Source organism: Plectropomus leopardus, chromosome 20 (assembly GCF_008729295.1).
Source record: "Plectropomus leopardus isolate mb chromosome 20, YSFRI_Pleo_2.0, whole genome shotgun sequence".
Lineage (NCBI taxonomy): Eukaryota > Metazoa > Chordata > Actinopteri > Perciformes > Serranidae > Plectropomus > Plectropomus leopardus.
In genome coordinates, this window is record NC_056482.1 from 9,882,187 (window position 1) to 9,907,390 (window position 25,204).

At 39.6% G+C, this 25,204-nt stretch overlaps 1 protein-coding gene across 1 annotated transcript in view; it reads left to right on the forward strand.

Annotated features, from left to right (window-relative positions):
• LOC121959851 (potassium/sodium hyperpolarization-activated cyclic nucleotide-gated channel 1) overlaps window positions 1-25,204 on the forward strand; it is an 82,571-nt gene that overhangs the window by 12,391 nt on the left and 44,976 nt on the right. The gene's annotated exons all lie outside the window — the stretch shown is intronic.

Sequence of the window (25,204 nt, forward strand, 5' to 3'; positions counted from 1 at the left end):
GCTAAGTCAGATTTGTTGTTTCGCCAGTTACTCTCTGTTGGTCATACTCTGTGGTGTCTCTTCTACTCAAAGGCCGCACACTCCCACAAGCTTCACTTTTACCTCACAGGAGCAGAATTTTCCTGCGTAGTGTGGCAGATACCAGATACATACATATTAAAAAAGATGGTCAAGAGTTAGCTTAAAGGGACAGTTCACCCCAAAATTAAAAATGCATATTATTCCCTTAACTTTCAGTGCTATTTATCAATTTAGTTTGTTTTAATGCGGCTTGCCAAGTGTTGGAGATATTAGCCACGGAGATGTCTGCCTTCTTTTTGATATAATGGAACTAGATTGCACTCTGCTGGTGGTGCTCAAAACACCAAAACACCCTAACCTAGCATTTTCTTCAGGGCTTCTGCTTCCAGACCAAAGAGCTGCTCCAGCTGCAGCTATACCTGCTCTTTCGGTGGGGCCGTAACGTTGGCTAATTCAGTGGTGCGAGGTTTAGCTTGCAGTACATCTCCCTTTTGTGCAGTGATTCTGTTGATGAGTGTTGATTGGTTGAAAGAAAACAGTTCCTACATGAAATTGCTCACACCATGTCTGTGGATTATCTTGAGTAATCGGGTCGTGAATTCTGCCAAGAGACATTGCTGTTGAGTTTTTCAAATGTATTTTTTTTGGCGCTCTGAGCACCACAAGCCGAGTTGCATCTAGTTCCATTTTATTGGAGAGACGGGAGATCTCTACAGTCGATATCTCTAACACTAAACAACCCACACCAAAACAGTCTACAATGATAAATAGCACTGCAGGTAAGAGGAAAAGATTTTTAGGTGAACTGACCCTTTAATATGTAACTTCATTTGCCAATTTTCACAGTAACTACTCAGCGTTTTCTTGTTAAATGTGCTTGTGTCATAACAGAAACCTCTTATGGGCAGCACTGCTGGGAAGCGGCTGCTGGCAATAATCATATAAAAAAAACAGCTGAGTGGCAACAGTATTACTGCCCACAAAGGAACTGATGCATCTTACTTAAGCAACTCACTCTGATTGTCACTCATTAGAGATGATTATTCAATGATTCTATGTGGTTGTGCCAATAAGTCATGAAAATAATGATGGTAAAACAATCTATATATGATGCAATAGTCTGAATAAGCATTAACACTACCTCTACTATATAAGATAACAAGTAAGATGAAATTGTGATTTTTTTTTTTGTCACACAAGTTCTGACCCCAGCTTGATGCTTCTAGGTGCTACTATTTCTGTCTGTATGCATGGTTCTCTCTGTGTTTGTTCAATCATTCATTCATTTGTTTGCGCACACATAATTGTTGCAATGCATGGTGCTTAGGGAAATTGCAGCATACGGTGTGTGAAGGTCTGTGTACTCAAACACCACAATTTAAACAAGCATGAACCAAATGGGGGCTAGTGCACTGTTTACACATCTGGAAGTAACGCAGTGATTTTTTTCTCATGTTCTTATGATTATGTAAGCACTTAGATTAGAAGTTTTAAGTGATTCTAAGCTGCATAAACATGTTTTCACTGTATAGTATGTGTAGCTTAACTCATGTATAATCTGCACGCTACACAGAAAGTGTTTTAGGCGTTTTGTATGTGTGCCAGAAAGGGCAATAGCAAATGTAGACCAAATGTAGTTCCATCTTTGCCTGGGGAAATGTTTTTCAAGGGCATGTTGTTTTGCCTCTTTTACAAGATCTTGAGCATTTTGTTCAAGAACAAATTTTTAAGGAGGAAATAATTATCAAAACATTCTTTTGTGAAATCAGCATTTGCACTGCACAAAACCAGTATTGTCATGTTAACACTTGGTCAAATGTAATGTGAAAAGTGTGCTTGCAGTGATAAACCTGCAGCAAATTATCACCTGCATTTCTCAGTCATACAGAGCATTTTAACATCTTGTGGCCCCTGATTTTTGATTTACAGTCACAACTTTCTTAAGAGAATAATGGATTTAAAATCAGCAGGTGGCCAGAAGCACGACTCCAGATAAAATGTCGTTCTTGTTTTTTTGGAGCCATATTTGGACGAGAGAGTGGAGCTGTGGAGAGCGAGCGGCGTGTCTGATCCACAGACTGTAGCGACGTCTCACAGACAGCCTGTCACTCAAGAGGCCCTGTCCTTAAATATGCAGAACTTGGGGCCTAAATAAAATGTGCAAGGGTGAGGTATACAAAAATTCACCCCTGCGCAGTTGAAATGAGCTATATGTTGAAATGAGCTATAGGAACCAAAGCGTTTTTCTTACCAGGCTGTAAACATGTTTATTTCTGCTTTTTAATGGGGATTGTGTTTTAAACTAGCCTCAAAAACTATAGTTTTTGGTACTCCTGTATCCGCTTCATCAGCCTCGGAGGTTGCTGCTTGGTTCTGGCTGTGATGATCACTCACAGATTATCATATTTATGTGGACTCTATTGCCAGACTAGACGTGGTGCCCTTAATACAGAATGACCATGATGGAGATTTGGTACCCCTCCCCCCCTTTCGTGTAGCTCCCTGTGCGGCTGCCTATGTCGCCTATAGAAAGATCTGCCACTGTTCATATGTGATGGTTAAATATTTCTCACCCAGAGAGCTCTGACAAAAAAAAAAAAACATATTCATAGTTTCCTACTGCTCACCTATAGTGGCCCACGGGAGAATTATATTTAATGGCTGAGTACTTAATAATTCAATGAAATAATGAGAACAGTTATCGGGGGGCATATTTTGCCCTTTCATCTGTAATTTCACAGGCATTTTCAGATCTTTCAAGGGCATTTTTGCCCCCTGCTCCTATTCATTTCTAACCCTGCTTCCCTTATGTTTTTCTTATTATTTCATGTCCTTTCAGATACAGAGCTAATTATCCCGATGACCTTACAGTCACAGTTTTTTTCCTCCAACTTCTGCTGTTACTTTTGGATATGTGCTAATGTTAGAGAGATCTTCCAAGAATAGATTTAGTTGCCACCATTTTTTGCTTCATTGTATTTACTAAAAAACACGCAAAAGCTCACCAAGGGGATAACACATTTTTTACTGCTGCAGAGAATCCCCACAGCTCCCACTGCCACATCTGGCTCATCACAGCCACCAGGCCTCCTGCCAGATCGCAGCTCAGGCACAAGGGCTCAGGTTGGGCTTGTGGCAGCATACCAGCCCCCCCAGGGGCAGTTGTACCCTTTTCTGAGGCCCCAGAGAGAATTTGTGTGTCGCTCCACGGCTGTTTAAAACGTATCACTAACAAGTCAGCAAACCTGATGTTAACAGAATTATATTTTCTTTACCTATTTTAGCCATATTTCATGGAGGAAGTTCAACGTTACACAGCATGGCTAATTGATTCTCATATGGTCATTTTGTCAGTGAAGTATTTCTTGAAGTCTAAATATATTCAGCTGTAGCAGCTATATTTTAATGAAAAAATATACAAGCATCAATTTTAATGAGTTACTTTAACATTTGTTATATTTTATCCAGTCTTTTCTCTGCAAGATGAGTCATCGGTAATTGCTTTTTGCAACATCTGTGGGGACCTAATTATTGTTTTTTCCTGCAATGCTGCAATGAAAATCTGAAAGAATACGTTAGCATAACAATTTTCAGCAAACTGAATTAACTAATTCCCTCTGTTGGAACAAATAATTAATATATGGCAATATCATACATTATATTTTTTAATTTGTTATTGATAAACTTGGCAAGACAAGCAGTCTTATGTATAAAGCACATTTTAAACAGAGGGAGGATGAAGGTGCTGTACAAAGAACTTAAAACAAGACAATATGAAATTAAAACAATACAATTTAAAATAAAAAAATAAGGGTATGAGAATGAGCATTAACAAGTTAAAATATTCAAACCTGTAATAATAATAAGGCCTAGGTTTAAAAAAAAAAAATTACGTCATCTTAAAAATGCTTGAGAACAATATATTTAGTTTGGATTTAAAAACGGCCGTGGTTTGGGGCATTTCTAAGATGATCAGGCAGTTTGCTCCGCTGCTGTGCTGCAGAATGACTAACTGCTCTGACACACAAAGTCGACAGTCGGCCGTCGGTCGACGTTAGGCCGTAGATGAGTTTATTGCACTAGTTGCTGCGGTGTGTCCCGTACCGTTGGCACACATCGGTCCTAGCCGGCTTTTCTCCCGCCAATTCAGCATGTTGTGTCAGCGTCAGAGATGGCGGAGCCCGTCAGTGACTGAAATCATTCTGATTGGCAGTTCAGCTCAGCTCATGAGAAGAGAAACTGAAGTGAGGAAATTAAACAAACGGCTAAAGTCACGCAGTGAGGTTGAAAAACATTTGTTATATAAGGTAAGATTGTGATCCTTTAGCCACTCAACGCTCTTTAACAGAAATGTTTCCAGATGGTTGTGTTGCTGTTCACTGGGGCACAAAAAATGTGCTTTGTTCTTTTAACACTGGATTGTGATGTTAATGTGCTAACTGGCTAACTAGAACTGTGATGGTTTATCAGTTTGAATGACAATTACAGACGTCGGCTGCCTGCTGGTATGGACAGTTATTTCCTCTCACGCAGACGCAGAACATATGTGCCGATGGCCCGTTGGCTGTATGCTTCGCATTATATTCATATGCAACTTTTTGGCCAAGATATGTCGACGGGAGGCAACGCAACAGTTGTTTTGTTGCCAGTAGTTCTCTGATGTTGGTTTGGTGTGTCTTGGCCTTAAAAGCAGCTTCTCCTGGCTGTAAAATAATGAGATATTCTCTCATGATACTGAGGGGAGTTTTCCTACTGACACTGACATTTAACTGAGAAACTGTTCTGCTTTGTGGCAGCTGAGGCCTTACCTTTGAGTGATGGCACATCATTTGTGTGTGTTTAAATGGCCCCGACTCTGCTGTATTACTCACCGTGACTTTAGTTAACCGTACTTACTAAAACACATGCTTCATAATACATTGACTGCATGCGGTAAATTCATTTTGCACCAATTTAATTCAGGAGTTTCTTTCTTCGTTAGTTAAACAGACATTGAGGTGTATCACAGTACAGCTTGTCTGGTCATGTTGCAGAGTCGACTGTATTTTGATACTGTAGTAACACACTATCACACATGTTGAGTTACACTATGATTGCCTCCCTCTATTCTCAGTATAAACATACTAGAGTAACAAGATAGGAGGTAATGTTACTAGTTTAACTTAACACCCAAAGGTGCAGAGCCTGTACATTGCTAAAACATACAGTATAGTTTCTGACTGGTGCACTTTTATTTTTTCTTCACATGTCCCCTTTTCCAATTTCTTTTTTCTGCTTTTTTAAGGCAGCTCCTGATGATGAAATTGTGTCATCATCTCATGCCATCGTATCATCACCAGAGTTGGGTTTGTTGTATAAATATGCCCTGAGGTGTCATTTTTCAAGGGCCAATCAAATGCACAGTCCTTCCCTGAAGTATTCATGTTCATTTATATCATGATCCGTGGCATGCAAGAGGAACTTTGTTTATTTTTTCATAGGGAAATTAAGTAAATGTGCGTGAGGCACATTTCATCTGCCCGTAGGAAGTGGCCGCCATGCTAGCCCACTATGTTCAGCTCCAGTTTGTCAGCATCAGAATCACAGAGCTGTCCTGCGACATCGATGTGAGAGACTGAGTCACTTCTCAAGATCAGATTGTTCCATTATTTCCCACTAATGCCAGGAAAAGATACTGGTTTGTGATCCGTCTTTTAAACTGCCTAGTTGTTGTTTTTTGGGTTTTTTGTTTTGTTCACATGAGATTGGCAATGTCTGCTAGAGCCAACCTCAGGGCATGATGCAAGTGATCTGTTTAATTATAGCGTCTGCAGGGATACCTCGTCTAAAACAAAGGTGCACAGTTGATTCACAGCTCAGTTGGTAAATTGATCTGAAAGAGGGGAAAATGTGAGCCAACTGACCTGGGTATCTAGTTCACTGCGTGGGAGCAGCAGTAGAGGAGACTTTAACTACATTACGCTGGCTAAATTTGGTCTCCAGCAAAATAACCCACACTATTGTGTGACACTCTGACAGAGGACCTTTTTTTAACTCTTCCATCTTTAGACACAGTTTAACCATCATGCTGAATTAATGCCTGGACAGACCTTCAAAGGTGTTTTTTGACATATATTGATAAAAATAGCTTTTCTTTACTTGTCGTGTATAGCACTTATTATAATATACAGTGCAGTTACAAAAATAAATACATTCCTGTAAGGAAAACAAACATTTCACATCAAGGTATAGAACAAGAGCAGGTTTATATCAGGGCTGCAAGTAACAATTATTTTCTGTGTGTCTGTGCTTCTTTGACAGATACCGTAGCTTATATAAAGTAATGGACGTAGACAAGGTGACGTCACATGTTTTTAGCATTTTTGCCTTCGCTATCTTGGATTTTTGAAGCTGGTGGTTACAACATTTGGATGTAAGGGTAAAGATAAGTTAATGCTGGTTGCTAGCTTGGTTAGCACAGTTCTTTAAAGCCAGGGCTAAATGTATTATTGCTAATGCTAAATTGTGCTTTAGGAAAACAGGCTTAAAAAACTGAGAATTTTATTTATGTTTAGTACAAACAAACACTGAACAAGATTTTATAGACAACCAAAATGTTTCATAAACTGAAAACAGCTACTGCAAGCTGGTACTTGGTTACATTGGTGCATTTACAGCTATTGCTAACTGTGATAACGCTATATCTAATGCTAAATTAGATAAAAAGACTTAAAACCTTTAAAACAATATAAACATAGCGAGAGAAGTCCTTATAAGGTCTTTTAGTACAAAACCAAAATGTTGCAATGTTACAGTTAAGCTTGATGAACTGAAAACACACTGTAATAGCGTAGGATAACTTAAAGCTATGCCTGTTTTCTTTGAGCCTGGTTTTATGCCATAGTACCATTCCCTAAACAACGTTTACACTTAGGACATGTCAACAAATGGCCGTCACCCATCGCTAAAAGCAGCCATGCCCTTGATTATGTACACCTTTAAGCCTTAATATAATAACACTTAAACGGGTGAGTTATATAAGAATTAACCTCCCTTACAGCTGTCATGGATTTTGAAAGATGTTAATTTTTGCTGTGACATTAGGCATGGGGACAAGGTGATTAATGAGAATTGACTCACTTTTGGAGCCAGCCTCAAGTGGCCGTTAGAGGACCTGCAGTTTTTAAAACCTCCGCATTGGCTTCATTTTTCACACCTGGAGGTTGCTGCTTGACAAATACCTATTTGGTGTCTTTGAGTTAATTTTTTTCTCCAACCAACAGTCTAAAAAATCAAAGTATTATATATTTATTATATATAATATAATAAACTGATTGAAATCTAGGCATCATACGATGACAAAGATCATGACAAGGCCACTGCGAACTGTAATTTGCCACCTCACCAACAGATAGTGTGTGGAGTCAAAAAGATTAGTTGGCTTTGGTTTATAGACTCCTGCGGAGTTGATTCACTTGTCTCTGAACAGGCCACGCCAAGTCCTCAGCGCCTTGAGGCCTCCACCCCAGTCCCATGCAGGGACACAGGTGCATAAACACACACACTCACACACACACACACATGCACAGAAGGTGTGCTGAATCATGAAGTGCTGAATCATGCGTGAGGTTGAAAGAGAGAGCTAGAAAGACAGATGGATATAGAGGGGAAGACAAGAAACAGAGGGACGAGGGCAGTATGTGTTACATTTAATCTTTGTGTGTGTATCTCAATGCAGCAACAGTGATTCCTGTACTATGTCCCCCTGATTGATTTTCTATTGTGTTGAGACTCTTTGTCTCTGTCATTATTACAGCCTGTAATTGAAGGACAGAGGTTTTTATGACCTGGTAGTGTTTTTTTTTTGTCAACCTCTGCTCTGTTTGCACCAACATGCCATTTATCACAGTGCTACTTTAAACAAAGACAACATGAATCTATAAATAAACAATATCTTCATCACAGAGAACAAATGATGCTTGTAGGAGGGTAACTGAAAGGAACCTGGCCTCATTACCATGCGCTCTCAAATGGCATGTAGTACACACATGAAGTAGTGAGGAGCAGGGATGTGACCGGCTGCAGGACTCTCCTCTGACGGAGCAGAGTCGCTGGCTGATGACTGTATGCAACTGTTTCGTGTTACGGGATGTGATTAGATGTGATGTGATGTGTGAGGCTGAGGATTGTATCAGGACTGTGTCATGTCTCTGTCTGTGCGTGCATCTGGTTATTTCATACCCTGTGGTGCAGAGGTGGCATATGGCACCTTGGTACTGTCAGGCAGTCGATCTATATCCTCACTGAAAAAAACTGCTAAACTGATTAAACCTTTTAATCTGCTAATAGCATGTAAGGGTTCGCTGCAGCAAAAACTAACAATGAATATAATGACCCACAATAAGTGTTTGAAGACAACTAACCAAAATGGGGTAACTTTGAAGTAAATCGCGTGCAAGTAGTTGAATTTATCAATCCTGAAAGAGAAATCACACACTGCTGGTGGAGATTCGCAGCACCTCTGCTGGGAAAGTTGTACAACCCGGACAATGTTTCAACTTTGGAGCAGGTGTTAGTTAGCCCAGATTCTGTATCACTGCTGCACGAGGTGCACGTAGCCAAGACTGCACAGCTGGTTGTTTATATTTAATGTCCCCCAACAAGACAAAGTCGGGACATTGGACGTTGTTTTGCAGAACACACAAAGGTCTGGCTTCACCCGAGGGTATGTTGAGGACACTAAGGGACAGCCCGTCTGTGCCTGGAGATGTACATGTCATTCATCAAACAGAGGCAGCAGCCTATGTGTCACGAGGGAAGTGTACATTTCATTTTTTTATGCATAAAAGGAGAAGATTGGTAAATTGAGCTTTACAGACTTTAAGCTTAAAGAATACAGTGTGATTTCTCTTTTAAAAAGAAGGTGCAAATGTCGCAGCTAGACATGGTACAATGTTATCAAATTTTTTGCAATTTAGGATATCATCGTAACATGTTTCAAACTCTTAAAATGACAGTAATACTTACTGCAATCACTGTACCTCACATTTTGTTATTTTTTATTGCATCACAGAGCAGATCTATTTAAATGAGCATCCTTTATAGGGAAAAACAATTAATATTTAAAAGCAAAAGCTTTCTCAATATGAAATACGCCAATGCTTGCCATATTTTTTGCATTTTTGAGCTTGGTGTGTATGCATGTCTGGTGTTTATTGCTGGTTTCTGAGTAGTCTCTTTGGGTGCTACTGGACATGATATCCACAGTAATCCCAGTAATGAAAGTTCAGCACATTCATCTTATTGTGTTTTTTAATCATGATGATAAATGATAAAAGAAAAACAAAAACGGATATCATCCCATCCCTAGTTGCAGCTGTAATAAACTTGATATCCAACACACGATGACATTTTGATGAGACATTTATAGTGTGCATTTTGGATACAGTTTCGCAGGAGTCTAGGGAGACATCAATCATATCCGAGGCACCTACACCCACTCCACGCAGCTGCGATCTGAGCTTCTGCTGGAGCAGCAGCTCTGTCTGGGTCACCTGTCTCTGCTTTGGTGCTTCTCTACTGTTTGAAGTGACTTTTTGACGCTTTTTTTGTCCAGTATTCTGTCCTCATATCTTATCAGACTTAGTCTTTAAATGCTGAATGACTCCTCTGGCATTAATACAAATCTGTAAATACATATTATTTTAATTTTATGTGTAATAAATGCAAAAAAATGCAGGTGCATTTGAATTGAGGATTGAAATGCATTGAAATTAACCGACAAATTTCACCTATGGTTTGCTGACTGTGCCTATCTCTGTAGGGATCCTTTTCATAATGTTGTCGGACACTTAGATAATAATCTGAGCCTGTCGGTGCCCCGCAAGCACCTTTAATGGACGTATATTGACAGTGCACGTATGCCCTGGGTGGTTACTCTGTAGCCTGTTTTGCGGCTGCCAGCCGCAGCCCTTTCGCTCACTAATGGACCGTTTTAAAAGATTGTTGTTTCCCATTAGTCACATAGACACAAAACATGGGACACTGGGGTCCAGGTTGAAAAATACAGAACTTACCCTTTAAATAAAAGCTACAGTGCATATTTGACCATGTCACAGATCTCACCTGGAACACCTAGAACAACAGAATGAAGCTACAGCTTGAATTGCTATGAATATATAGTGCTGTGTGGATACAATCGATCAATATGCATAATTGCACCCATACTAGAGGCAAATTTGCTGCCCAGTGCTCTTGAGCACTTGGCTCCGGAACAGTGAATTCACTGTTCCCTCTTCTTCGCTCTTGAATTTTTCATCAGTGTTCAAGCTCCATAGTGGTGTTTGTTTTTGGGCATGCTTTATCCCATTTGAATGAGCAAGCCTTGAAACAGCAGCCCCCTTTATGGAGAAACAGCTAAGAAATTTGCATTTTCATGAACTTGTTCTGCTTATTCTTATTCCGATTTGACTTTAAGTAGCTTGTGAGTGCATTTATTTTATATCAAATCATTCCGCTTTGAGTCTTTGCTGTCTGGGGACGCAATAGTGTATTGTAGCCTTTTGGTGGTTGTTGTCAAAAACAGATTCGGGAACCCCCACCCTGTTTGTAATACTGCAGAGCATGACCGCGCAGGCTGTCAGAGGGGAAGCAGACCTTTGTTGTCTCGAGTGTGGGAGCTGCAGCCTGCGGGGGGCTAAAGAGCTCTGTCACGTGTCTTTATGTGTGACAGTCTTCCTGTCACACATTTGACGTGTTGTGAGGAGGGGGACCCTTCCCTGTTTGAGAGACAAGCTCAGTGTCATAGCAACAGCATCAGTGTTAAACGAACCAAAAAAGAATTTGTTATTTTGTCTTTAGAACTAAAAAAATATACTAAAGATACAAAAAAGGCCTTTAAACCATGTACTGTCATTTATATGACTGTTTTTTATTTGAGCTTTAGATTGTGTGTCATTAAATATATTAGGGAATTTAAAATGTCACAACTGATTCTGATTAATTCATACATATTGGGGAGTGCAGGTCTTTCTTGTGATGAAGCATTTAACAATTAATCTTTTACAAAACAAACATTATCTCTTTCCCTCTCTCTCTATTTCTATCTCTTCACCCTGTGTCACAAACACACACACAAGCAAGTAAAGTCCCACACACACACACACACACACACAACAGCCTAATGGACTCCTCCAGTCCAATTTTGTCTCGCAGACAAAATTGAAGGACAATGCTTTTTCCCCCTCTCCTGCTGTCTGTGTTGTTGTCGTCTCTGTTTTAAGACACGGCTCTCTGACGATGAACATAATGTGCCTTGAATCGTGTTCTTCCTCGGCTCACTGCGGGAAGCTCACTCTTGGCCCACGGGGTGGAAAATCCCAGACTCCAGCGCCTGAAAGAAAGAGTTTTTCCTTCTCATCCCATGTAGATTTAACCCATTTTCCCTCGCCAAGTCACTCAGTGCTCCTTCTGTTGCTAGTGGGTCTTGTTAACTGCAGTAGAGAGTGTTAATTGCTTGACCATATGGTGTAGACTACAGAGTTAATTGTCAGACCCATGGCATTAAAGTGGGGAGAAAAGTATAGCTTTAAACACACTGATTATAGTGCCACAGCATCACCTCTGCGTTGCTGAATCATAAACTGTGGGTAGTTTTGCACACAACACTTTAAATACAAGGTAATTAAAATCAGTATGTCAATAGTAACGCCTGCGCAGCAGCTCCAATACACAGTTTTATTAAACTTATTGGTTAAATGAATGAAAGTGTGGCTTGGAGGTGGTGTGCAGGCATTTCTCCTGATACATCAAATACTGGCTGTATCACACATATTCTCAGTGTGTCTTCTAGATATCTTTATAAATAGATCAAACAGGAGGAAGGAGGCTAGAAAGCATTCAAGTGAGAATAAATATAGGTTAAAAATAGGCTACATTGTCAGCACCCATATGCTTCAAGCTTAAAATAAGTAAATCACTGTGTTCAGTGAAAATATATTTTCATATTGGATCGTTTTGTTCAAGGATCAAATAAAGGTCTTCAAAAAATAAAAAAAACAACTCTAAAAACCAACAATTTAAAAACTAGTATGTAGGATTTTGGGGCATCTATTTGTTGAAATGTCATATAATATTCACAACTATATTTTCACTAGTTTATAATAATCTTACACTAAGAATTGTTGTGGTTTTGTCACCTTAGAATGAGCTCTTTAAATATAGAGCGGCTCCTTGTCCACAGAGCCCACCATGTTGTTTGTGCAGTAACCCAAAATGGATAAATCAAAACCTGGCTCTAGACAGAACACGTTTTCGCATTGGGCACCATAGTTTATCTACAAGCTTGACACGCAGGAGTCATTTCAGTTCTGCAACATCACCACTAAATGCCACTGAATCCTACACACTGGACTTTTAAAACAAAGCTGGTAAGATTATTTCCTAAAAAGCTGACACTTTGTGCATGAATGATTTGGACAGCAACAAATTTAGATCAGCCAAACCATATCCAGATGGACAGGCCAGTAGCAGTTACAAGGATAAATAAAGATTTTAACTGCTAGTTAGATGATTGATAAGACAGACATAACTGTTAGACTTAATAGTATGAATGCTGTTTTGGTGAAAACATCTTTTCGCTGTCGTGAAACTATACAAAACATATAGGGATTCCCACACATTCATTTTTTTGTGGCGGCCTGCCACGATTAAAACATCTGCCGCCACATATTGATTTTGTATTTTTGGAGTTTGACTGTTCATTAGGAGCACGATCAGAATATATTTACTGTTTGGTTATTCATGGAACCACATCTTCAGAGCATACTCGATAACTTTGCAGCATAACTCCAGGCACAGTGAAAGTGAAACTTAACCATTAAATGCGCTGGGTCTAAAAGTTTGCTTTCACTCACCTCTGCAGCAGCTGCTCCTCAGAGCTGCTCCTCTCCTCTGATCTGATCTGATCTGACAGGATCGACAGATCAGTTATCCTCCCCATAAGTGCTGCTAAGGATAAAAAGAGCTCAGAGTCTGCCATCGCTGCATTTAGGGGCCTGCAAAAACATCCCCAAGCAAAGCACCCTTTTTGCTTGGGGCCCTCCATAGTCCAGTGTCTGCACAAAGAGACATGCTGTTATAAATTACTTTCTCTGCACAATGAGGCAATTGATTTAAATAAAAAACTTCTTATAGATCGTATTTATTGTGCTCAGATTCCTTATATAATACCCACTGCAGGCTTTACAGGTCACTTCATATCCTTCAGTGACTGTAAGCAGATATGTGACATTTAAGATGTTGCATACTCTTCCACTGGGAGTACCTCCATATGTATATCTCTCTGTTTTCATCTCTTACTGTCACTGTCAGTCTGTCTCTCAGTTCAGCCCTTTATTCGATGTCAGATATAAACAGACACGGTAAAGACAGAGAGGCAGTGACACCGAGGGGCACATGGAGAAAAAGAGAAGAGACAATTTGTCTAGACAGGAGGCCAAATCTTATACAATACGAAAATGAAAGTGTTTGAATTCTTAATATAAATGCTTTTATGCTATATGAACAACTGAATCAGAGCAGTACATGCACTGCCATCCTCTGTCATTGAGCCCGGGGTGTAACTGTTTCAGCAGCCCCGCAGCAGTCAAACAGAATCAACATCTGTTGTTTCTGCCAACATCTGCTGCTTTTGTTTTTTGTTTAGCACAATTTTGTTTTTAAACTTTTGATATTCAGCACAAATAGGAATCATTGTCATGATTTGTATTAACCCCTTCCAGAGGTCTGAGAGAGAAAAACTGTCACCAAAAGCGGCTTTGATCGCCTGTCCGCCCCCATGGGATATCCCCCTGTGAACACAAGTTTCCTTCAGCATGGTGTGCACTGTACAGTAAGCAGACAGATGACAGATATAGTCTTGGGAGAGGGCTAAAGTGATAAGTGTGGAGATTAAGCTAATCTCGGGTTATTTTTGTTCGCTGGGCCGTTGTTGGTAGTTGCTCTGTTTGTGTTTAAGAGGTATGTCGGGAGGCTTACACTAAAGAAAACAGATGCATTGGTGAATCCCTGACAAAAGCTCTTATGATCTGCAGACCCTCCATACTTGACTGACTGATTCTCCACGAGGCACATAATGATCCCGAGTAACATGGCAGACATCCTGTAATGATGCCTTATGCACAATAATTAATTTGTAACTAGTGAAGCATTTAGAGTTCTTCCACTCTCACTTCCCAAGAGTTAATGTTGTGGTGGATGGATTTTACCGAAGCACCCTGCATCCATCTGTCAGAACGGCAGCTGTGCTCATCTTTTGAGCTGTTATTAATGAATGTAAACACAACAATTTATATTGTCTCATATGGAGGAGTCGCTATGGCAATGAGCTATTGTGACATCATGGAGAAGTGTTAGTATGGATGTCCATTTGTGACTGCAGCACAGATTAGATTATGTAGCATATCAAGTGTAGTTGCTCATGATGCTACAGCTAACACAGTCTGAGGTATGTGAGACTAGATAATGTTGTTGCTCCACTCTGGGTTGTAATATCATGCTGCCCCCATAAGGCTGTGCATTTACAGTATGATTGCAGTATTATAGTTGTATAGCACTTCATATTTTGTCTTTTTCTATATCATATTTACACTCCAGATGCAGTTAACAGAGAGGATCAATTGCAATATCATATTAATATATCAATAATTTCACTAGACAATTCGCTAAAATTACTACATATAAAGCCATATCTGTATTTCGGGAAGACTGTGCCCTCCCGGTAAAATGTTGAAGGAAGGGTCCATCTTGCTGATGTTTGCATGAGCACAGCAGGTCACCCTGTGCAATCCAGTCAAATCCCTCCTGCTCTCACATGGGCGCTAATCTTCCCTGACTGCCTTCTTAGCACAACCACAACTCAGGCTACAACACTCGCCCTTCCTCTCTGTCACTCCTCCATGACATCTGCAAAACTGCGTCTTTGCTGTCCTCTTTCTTTCCCTTTCACTCGTCTCGCTGCAGTATATTCTGTGTTTGTGAACTGAGTGTGGTTCAAATTCAAATAATAAATGCCCACAAGATGTTGAAAAATGTCATTTTTGATACTTGAAGAAGATCCATACCACCCTTATGTGTGTATGTTATGTAGCGAGCAAGAGCTGGGAGTCACTTAGCTTAGTTTGGCATAATGTGAAAGTGGTTGCGCACAAAATGCATTTTCAGTTTGCGCTTATACGAGAAAACTTGAGTAGAAACACAAACCGAAAAGTTCAAGAAAAAAAAAATTACAAAAAAAAATTCTACTGTAGGTGAAAAAGTTGGTGTATCGATAACAGGTAAATGCATCTGAGTACAGTAGAATGTTTTAACAAGCTCATCTGTGCACACAGCTGTGTTACCAGAGCAGATCGCTGTAATATCAGCGGTTCAGAACTCTCTTTTTCCATTGTGCAGTGTGCTCCCTGTTATTATGCATTCATTGTTTTCCGTCGTTTGAGGCTTCAGTCGTGCTAGTTTAATTACGTCATCTCAATGTGCCTTCTACTGCAGTGGCATTTGACAGTAGTGAATAGACAAATAAATAAATTCCATTTTATTTTTTAAAAAAATCAGACAATTTGCGTCACATTTTGATGGAAATCCAGCTGTTGTGACAAACCCAAATTTCTCCTCTCAGCCTTATGTAGCTTTAAAGTAATTTGAGCTCATTGTTTAACTGTCCAATTTGCAACTTTGCTGTTTTGGAAGCTTTTTTGCAGCAAGAAAAGCTCTAAAAACTCCCTGTACACCACCTGTTCAGAAGACAGACACAGTTAGTGACTATGATGAACATAGTGGAGCATTTTGCAGCTTAAGAGACAGCAATTCCCCTCAGGAGTTTGTAGCAACCAAAAATGGAGGTGACAAAGGGAATTTTGGAATAAGTTTCATCAGTTGGACAGAAACAGAACTCCAAATGAAAGAAGTTATTTCTCCATCCCTGCTGTTTTTGTTAATAAGCAATAGTTTGCCAACAAGTTTAACGTATGAATTTAGGTGATGTGTGAGTGTTGTGTTCACAACTTGTCTCTGCTGCTCAAAAGTGGCCAAATATGTTGGTAATTAGTAATATTATCTCACAACACAAATATATACTGTAAGCAATTCATACTGAATTTTCTCTGGAGGCAAAACGATTACCGTACAAACTGTATGTATGCCAACTGCAGGTGAATAATGATATCAAACACATTATACTATTTGTGTCTTTTCAAATATTTTACAGAATGAATCTATTTTTGTTTTCAGCCTTGCATCGATGTAGCATGCCTCTCTGTCACCTCCCTGATATCTCTCAGCTCTTTGTCTCTTCCCTCCATCATAGACCGACTAACAACATCATTCCAGGAATTAAGTCAGTGTCCTCAGTCAAACTGACCTGCTGAAACACACTTGCATAAGCAGACAATTGGAGGGGAAAATGGGTCATATGGCGAAAACAGTTGTTCTTGACCCTACTGGCGAGTTATTGGAACAATGTGTCCAAACAGACTCAATTGTTTTCTCAGAAAATCTTCTCATTGGACTGATGAGTTATCAATGCACAGGCGCCACCACCTGAGCTAAAAGCACTGCTTGTGTTTGGAGATATCAGTCATGTGTACATGTTTTCTTAGAGCCTAGCTGATGTTGTTATTTTGTTACCGCTGCTCAGGTTGCAGGTACAAATCAATAGAACATTCAGCCTCCTCTTCATCCATAAATAAATTTGCTTGTTCCCCTGATGCACTGAGCATTTCCCTGCACAAAGAAGACTTCTCTAAGCCTTTAAAGAAATTTCTAAAAGAAAGTGCATAAATTAGCCGCATTACGTTAATTGCATAAATTAGAGCATTGTTGCAGTCAAAAAGAAGCCTCATAAATGCCGATAGAAGAGGTTCAGGATTCGTCTTTAATATTTCAAGTAAATGTTTATTTACAACACAGTGTCCATGCAGAAAACATCATAAATATGACCCCTGTGGCTGTGTGAGCTTCTGCCCCAGAGCATGCTGCCTCTGCCAATGCAGCTCTGAATGGTTGAGCATGGATTTAGGCAGAACAGTAGTGTCGAGGTTATCACGCTCACACGACCAAAATAGACGCAGAGCGGGTGAGACAGCGGGCAAGGCAGCTACGCTCGCAGTACAGTGTGATGTGCTTAGTGGAGGAACTGGAGAATACTGCTGATGGACACAGAAATGATGGAAAAGAGCGGATGAATTCCCATAGGAAAGAGCTACATGTGCAGAAAGGGTCTTTATTTCAACTCAGGATTGACACATTACCAGGGGATGACTTTCCCAGTTTAATGAATGCATTGACTGATGGTTGGTATTAGAGCTAATCCAGTAAAGACAGTATCACCAAATCCTCCACAGCACCGCACCTGCGGTCTATTGTTATCCTACACCTTCACAATAAGGTGTGATATTTGAGTCCTTAATGTTTACTTTGATGATCAAGTATCTGCTGAGGTCACACTGCAATATTCAAACATTTGCAGATTAAATGTGTCGCAAATTTGCACAAAATAAAAAACAAGAGCAGCATTACAAAAAACAACAACCAATAAAATGAGTCCCAAGTGCATCATTTTTTTTGTTAGTTGGATATTAAATGATGGAATTAAAAAGAGAGCCAACTGTGGGTAGCACGTCAGAGTGTGACAACCAGTGAGTTTTAGCTGTAATGTGCAGTTAACACTACATTTTTATTCTTTGAGGCTCATTAGTGGCACTGAGTGTGGAAATCTTCTCTTGTCTTTGCAAGAAATATTCTGAATTTGAGTGCTTGTCAGATGTTTTTTTTTTTTTTTTTTACCATTACAGGTTTGTCACTGAAATGATGAACAATCAGGCTGTTATGACTTAAAGTGGTTACAAGATAAATGAGGATGGCAGGAATTTGTGTGGGATAAGCAACATGCTACAGAAATGTTTTGTTTAATATTAATTCAGTATCAGAAAGAAAACTGACAGGAGTTTTTTTTATAATCTTGTTTTGTCACTGATATTTTAGAGATAAGCAATGGTGGAAAGTAACAAGTACATTACTCAAGTGCTCTACTTAAAGGAATACTTGACCGCCTGGATCATCATTTGAATATCAATTAGGTCTTCTCAACCTGTGTTGAGTTTAATTTGTGAAGAAAATAAAAGGGATTTTGTTTTTTCAAGCATGCCTCCACAGTGAACGAAAAATCCCAAATTAAAAAATTCTTGATCAATTAAAGCCAAAGAGGTCCACATTTAACAACAGCAAAGCAACATCGCTGAACACAGGAGTAGTGTAATTTTGGTGTTTTAAAGAGTTAGTTCAGATTCACCAAAGTCACAACAACACAAACAAACTAACTGATAGAGGGAGCTGTGGAGCAGCTCCTGTGTTTATTGAGGTAAAGTTATGTTTTGTTTTTTCAATGGAAGCTGGCATCAAAGAGAGCATAGAGAAGTTTCACTTTCAGTTCAGACTCCCATCAGAAAGGCCTGTCTCTGTGGGAATTGCTGAGCATACACATTCAATAGGCGAGATTTGAATTCTGCTGCACAAGTTGTGTGAGAGTTTGTAAACGGGTGTTTTTGATATAGTGTCACTGTCATTCAGCATGGACCCCTATGACTTCAGTTCATCAGTTTTTAGATTGTTCTTCACTGTTGAGGCATGCAAAAAATAAAAATTAATTAAGTAATTTATACTTCTAACCAACTTCATTTTAGCAAGAATATAGTACATTTATGCTCTATAAAAGATATGAATCATTGCTATAGATTTAACTCCCTAGCGGTACATAAATAGTCGGAATTAGCTCCAGCTTGACCAACTAATGATCTATCTTTTAGTTTTCTATTTGTCGAAATTAGTCGACAAATAGAAAAGTACACATTTCTGATGTTACAAATCTTTAAACTTACAAATGAACCTAATACTGTCTTTTTACTTTATACTTGCACTTACCTGTTGGCAAAATGTAGATTAACGTAACTCACTCCAGTAACCATGTTCCAACATAAAATCGACCTCTGACTGAATATACACTACTTGCCTCTATGCCTACCTGCAATGCTTAGATAATAATATGATTTGTCCAAAATTCTGTCTTAAATTTGGTTGAGTTACCTTGAAAGGGCCTTAAAAAGTGCTAATCGTAAGTGTCTGGTGCCTGTAGACACCTTGTTTAAGTATTAACTAGTACTTCCTCCATGAATATCACGCTCTACTGTGCATGTAAAGCAAGCGTGCAAGCAGTGAAGAAATAATGACCTCCTCTTTAAAGAGTTCCCTGTTACATTAATAGATCACCACTTGTTTTCTGGCTGTGTAAAGATCCCATTGATCACCACCTGCCTTTTAATTAAGTCTGCGGCTACAAATTACTGTTGGGCCTCATTACCTAAATGTTCTGCTGCAGATGCAGAGGAACAACAGTTTTTACACAGCTCCAACATGGCTCGGAGAAAACCAAGTTTCATGTTGCTGAAAGATTTTCTCTCGTCCTCTTGTGTAGTCTCGTCTATTTTAGTCTGCATTGTAGATAGATTTGCAGACTGATGAGCTTCTCAGAGTTTACAGTATGCTGCCTGAAGCACTGAAATAATGCCAGCTCTATTTATGTTTATTTATTGCTGAACTATACATGTATCAACATGATTGCGCATAGGGCATTATCAGGCATGGAAACTGTAATTACTTCCAGCAAGCTGCTTTTCTTTGGGCAAAGAGAAAGTCTATTTCCAGTGTATATAAAATATTCCATGTTCAGCTTTTCTCATAAGATGTATTCATCGTCTTCAGACATTTTAGAATCTTGAGAAGACTTTAATGTCCAACAAATTTTCTTGTATATAGACGCAGAGGGAAGAAAACATGAGACTTGCTAAATCCCAGTGAATTCCCATTACATGATAATATGATTTTTCAAATCCAAGTTCAACTGTAATTTTGTGATTAAGCAACACCGAGAGAGATCCAAAAAGAAGATTTACAAGACGATGTTAAGCGGGAGAATTCCAGATTTTCCTGGAAGCAGTTTTGTCATCCTTCAATGTAATAGCCAGTGGTGGATTTAATCCCCTCAAATTAGTCCCTCGCTAATCCTCACTAACCTCAAACAGAGGTCACTCATGTCCAATTTGAAGATGCATAAAGAACACTTTGTAATTGCGTGTTCGAGGCCCACAGCTTGATGACGAGTAATTCTCCTGCATGCTCTTTTCTCTGCACATCAGATTCAAAACTTTAGCCTACAGTACGTACATAAACCTGACAGAATGCAGTGGAGAAAATACTTTAAAAGTTGAAGTGAAACACGTGTTGGATGACTATGCTCAGACTGTAACAAGTGGACCAAGTTTTGGTGCTCACAAAAGTGTGTTTGTGTATGTAAACACACACTACCCCCCAGGTTGGCATCCAAACCCTCATCTACGCTACCGTACACTACTGATGAATGGATGGGGACATGCCAAATGTGAATGAGTGGCGTGCTGGCTGGACAAACCCAGTGTGTGACCTTGTGTCGCTATCACATCAAATCTTGGCTGTTTCTGTCTACTGTATTAGAGGATTATGCTGACCCTGGTCAAATTTAAGCTTGATGCACTTAATTCTAAGCCTATATTTTGCAGATGCCAACCGGGAGTATTGGTGGTGTTTTTGGCTCTGAGTCAGTGCTACCTATTTCCTGTCATCGTGCAGTTAACGAACGCCTATGATGGCTGAGAAATGTTCTCGTGGACACACAGCTTGGTCAATTGTTGTATCTAACTTTAGGACGTAGTTCTGAAAATGTCATTACTGTTACAGTTAAAGGTTTTAATAGGACCCCTCTGAACCCATGACAAGAGCACAACCATGCACAGTCACAATCATCAGGGGAGGAAGTGGAGGTGTTGGATTATACAAGGCTTTTAAACAGGCTAGAAACTACATGGATCAGTGCTAATAGAATGTAACCGTCACAAAATCGAGTCAATAAATTGACGAAGGGACAACCCAACAACACATCAGACCACAGAGCTGCAAAAAGAAGCGGGGCCTTGCATGACATAACACAGTGTAAGCTTGTACTAATGCTGCTTTGCAGAGCAGCTTTGCTCACATCTTTTCAAAAACATGCAGAACATGCAGAAGAAGAGAGTATGACAGGCCGGTACTGCAGCCAATCAGAAGCTGCGAATCCCCTTGGGGGGGGGGGGGGGGGGGCACTTGCTCAGCTATTTTTAAAAGGGGGGGGGCACTTGCTCAGCGATTTACATTACATGGCAGATGATGAGCAGATACATACCTGCCTTCTTGACAGACTTTTTTTAATCAGCAACTATTAATAATTGCTGTTTGAAAAACAAACAAAAAAATCAAACATTAGCTTGTCACCCCCCCTTTGATGTTGAGAGAATAAACTACTTGCTCTCTTTTTTTAAAAAATATTTTTCTTATGTTATTAAAATTTTGTTTAAGTTTTTTTTTACAGAAACAACATCACTCTTAGTCAACAAATCAAATGACTCCCACATGTATATAACATTTTTTAATTATATAAAGATAACACATAAATAATTTTAAAGTTTTGTCCCAACGTATAAAAATCATATCTATATTTCTTTTTTATATTATTGTAAATTATTGTGAAAACATTTAGACTTTGGTGGTCACAAAAAACAAGCTATTCAAAGATGTCACCTTGGAATGAATAAATTAAAAAAATAATTCCCAGATTAATAGATAATGAAAATACATTTTAGCCACAGACATTTTTGAACACAGTTTTAATAGGGTTGCTATGCTCAACCCAATTGCCATAAATATATCTTGGCATTGAATGTTAATGCAAACCACAGGTATTTTATGTTTACATGTTATCATGTAGCAGACACACTGAAACTTTATTTTTCAACAACAATTTGGTTAATGTATGTTCAGGTTTTGGCACAAAAAGAGTTGGTTGTGGTGAGTTAAGGATCATTTTTTGGCTCAAACTACTCTGTTTGGTCAAAAACAAAATCTTTTTTTTTCCACTATTGGACCAGTACAAAATACCCTAATCCACAGCCTAAAAGCTGATGAAAACACAGCAGTGAATAATTTAAACATTTACCTGTTGTTTGTAAAATTAGATCAAAAATGACACAACTTGACAAACACTGATATGTTACATATGAAACGTTCCACTGGAACATATCCTTGGCTTGCAGAAACGTACAGTACAATGCCAGCATTTTCTTCAGGTGACTGCTGTGCTTCGTGGTGTAGTGTAAAGTAACAGAGAAATAATCTGTATCTGCATTTTCAGAATTAATAATCTAAGTTTGCTTCATTCAAAGTGAACATAGTTTACAAGTAACCTTTAAGGCTAGTTTAAGTAACTTCCTCTAATGTCGTTTTATGTGAAAGCTTTAGTAAAAAAAAATCCTCAAACGCCATCAGTGCTGTGCTGCGTTTATTTTTAGATCGCGTCTGATTTCCCTACCTTCACATGTTGGCCTATATTTTAATCCTCTCCATCAACATTGTGTGCCGCACAGACACAATACTGTCTGTGGCCTTAGTGCGACTCATAAACGCCCGGTCACAGAAAGTTGCTGAGTAATGATCCGATATGTGCGTGTTTTAAAGTTGTGGGAACTGAAGTCTCTGGCATCTTTAGTTCTGATGACACATATCGTGAGCACGACATAGGACGTGTTCTCCACAGCAGGGACGTAGGCCCTCTGAACAGCTTTTAGAGCCTGAATTTATAAACTCTCTCCCTTTGTACCTTCTCTAACTGTCTTGTTTGTTAGGTTAACTGATAGGTGGTTAACTGATTTATATTACACAGAAAAGTTGCACATATTCAGCAAAGAAAGTGCCATAAAGAGACAATGTTTTAATCCTAATACATTGTATGTCCTTAGTGGTGACAACTCCAACACCCCGCTCTTTCAAACAGTTAAAATTCACCCTCATAGATCCCTACCTCACAATGAAGGTTATCCTGTATAATCCTGTGGCCTGACCACTGATCTACACCTGCAGCCTCTATTATTATCATCTCTATTAATAGACTAATACCTCGTGGCTACCTGCTGCCACTAGCAGGCTTTTCAAACCGGTGCCCCCTCGAAATACAAACCCAAACAAATCCCTCATTGCGTTAATGAGTTTCTACATCTTTCCTCTCTGTGCTGGGTGACTCAGCGTGACCCAGAGGTCACAGAGGCTTCCCAGCAAAGTGAAACGGTCCCTGGGAATTTGTAAAACCTCTCTGCAACCTTCAGACACATGTAACCTTATCATCTGCTTTCCCCTAAAGCCCGGTCCTCTCTGCTTAATTTTTCAGTTCCTTTTGTTGTATTTTTTTGATTATGCATTCATTGAAAGAGTGCAGACAAGCAGTCGACCCACGTCTATTTCTGCCTGGTGTGAATCATTTGCAATTCAAAGAGGGACCAAGGTGCTATTTCCTGTCTCCAGTCTTGTTGCAATCCTCCAAGAATGTGCACCTTTATTAGCTACCATTCTGTCTTTGTTTTCATCTCTCCCGTTCTCTTCTGCCCTGCGCCTGTTGTTCTGTCCTATTATGTCACCTAAGTGTGATGAGTGTGAAGACACACACACCCAACAGAGGGAGAGAGAGATCTGCTAAATTAAGAATAAAGATGTAGGCAGCGGAGGAGATACTGGGTGCATTGAGACAGCCGTCCTGTAAGCTACGGGCTAATTTTAGTCTGTGAGGGCAGTGCACTGTATCTCCCTGTGGATGAGTTGAACCATAGAGGGATCTGAGCATCAGCTCAGCCTCTTGTTCTCTCATCTGTTCTGTGTGTGGACACTGTCCTTTGTGCAGAAAGGTTACAGGATAGTCACAATAGGCCTGGGTGGAGAGATGTGGATTCAAAGAGCTTTTAAAACACCTGGTGTTTAGGGGGTAGGGGGGTGGAGGGGGGTTAATGGCAGATTTTGCATGGCAAAACTGATTCAGAATCAGCACAATATGAAGTCCACGCTCAGGCTCTTTCTTTTCTGGAGTGATTGCACTTTAAGCTTGTGCTGACTGGCATTCGAATCATATACTGAGGACTGAAGGGATGGTTGATGCTGACATTAAGCCCATTTTAACTAACTCTCTATGAGAACTAAGATGTTATAAAAATAATTTCTAGAATCTGCTCCCTACTGTGCATTTAGAGATGCCTCAGGTGGAGCTGCACCTGCAGTGCTCTGTTAATCAGCACGAGTGACAAGTGAGTTTTTAATCCTTGATTACAAACCAGTTTGCCACCTCTTTTCCATTGATCTGACACCCCCTGCATCTCTGTTCTCCACATGCCTGCTCACCAAAACTTTGCGCTTTATAAGAGTAGTTAACGCTTGGGATTTGATTTGGATTGTGATATTAAAGACAACACAATGCTGTGATACTGTATATTACAATATGCCTAAATACATTTTTCTTTGACAACCCGTAAGTCATCCATGCTGGCATTTCCCTGGCATGCTTCTGTCTGGCATTATTTTAGTAGATTTATTACTTGAAGAACTACATTTTGTGTTATCAGCATCATGTACAACTTTGAAACGTTTATCAGTGCTGTAGAAAAACATACCTGAAACAAAAACTTCCTCACTTTGCATGATTTCTTGTAACCTCATGGCAGTGTTTTGTACCATAGCCGGAGGCCCAGTTAAATTGTCATTACGTTTGTGATTAGCAGAATGGGCTGTTTAAAGACAAAAGAAAGCCATAAACTTAAAAATAGATACTAATTACCTGAAATCTTTCATTCAACAAATTGGCAAATGGTGGAGGTTTATTATGCACAACACAGCAATCAGCAATTGCCAATCTTCTTCCTTCCATATTTAACTTTTTTGGAAGGAGAAATTGAGCTCCAGCGTGAGGGTGATTATGGAACAACTAACCTGGAAAGAAGTAATGGGTTTCTCATGCTAATGGGAAACTCTGAATTAGTGCCACAGCCAGCCGGGCGTGAGTCAATTCTCTACGCCCAGATCCGACGTGAATGAAACCGCTTCACATTGCACATACGCTTAGTCACCCAGTTGATGACTTTCTATTCTGAAATTTCCTGCTCTGATAAAATAATATGCATTTAAACACAAGTCCCGGCTGATTATTCCAGATGAATGCACTGCCTTCATCATTGAGGATTATTCACTTCACTCACTCTGCATTACCTACTCT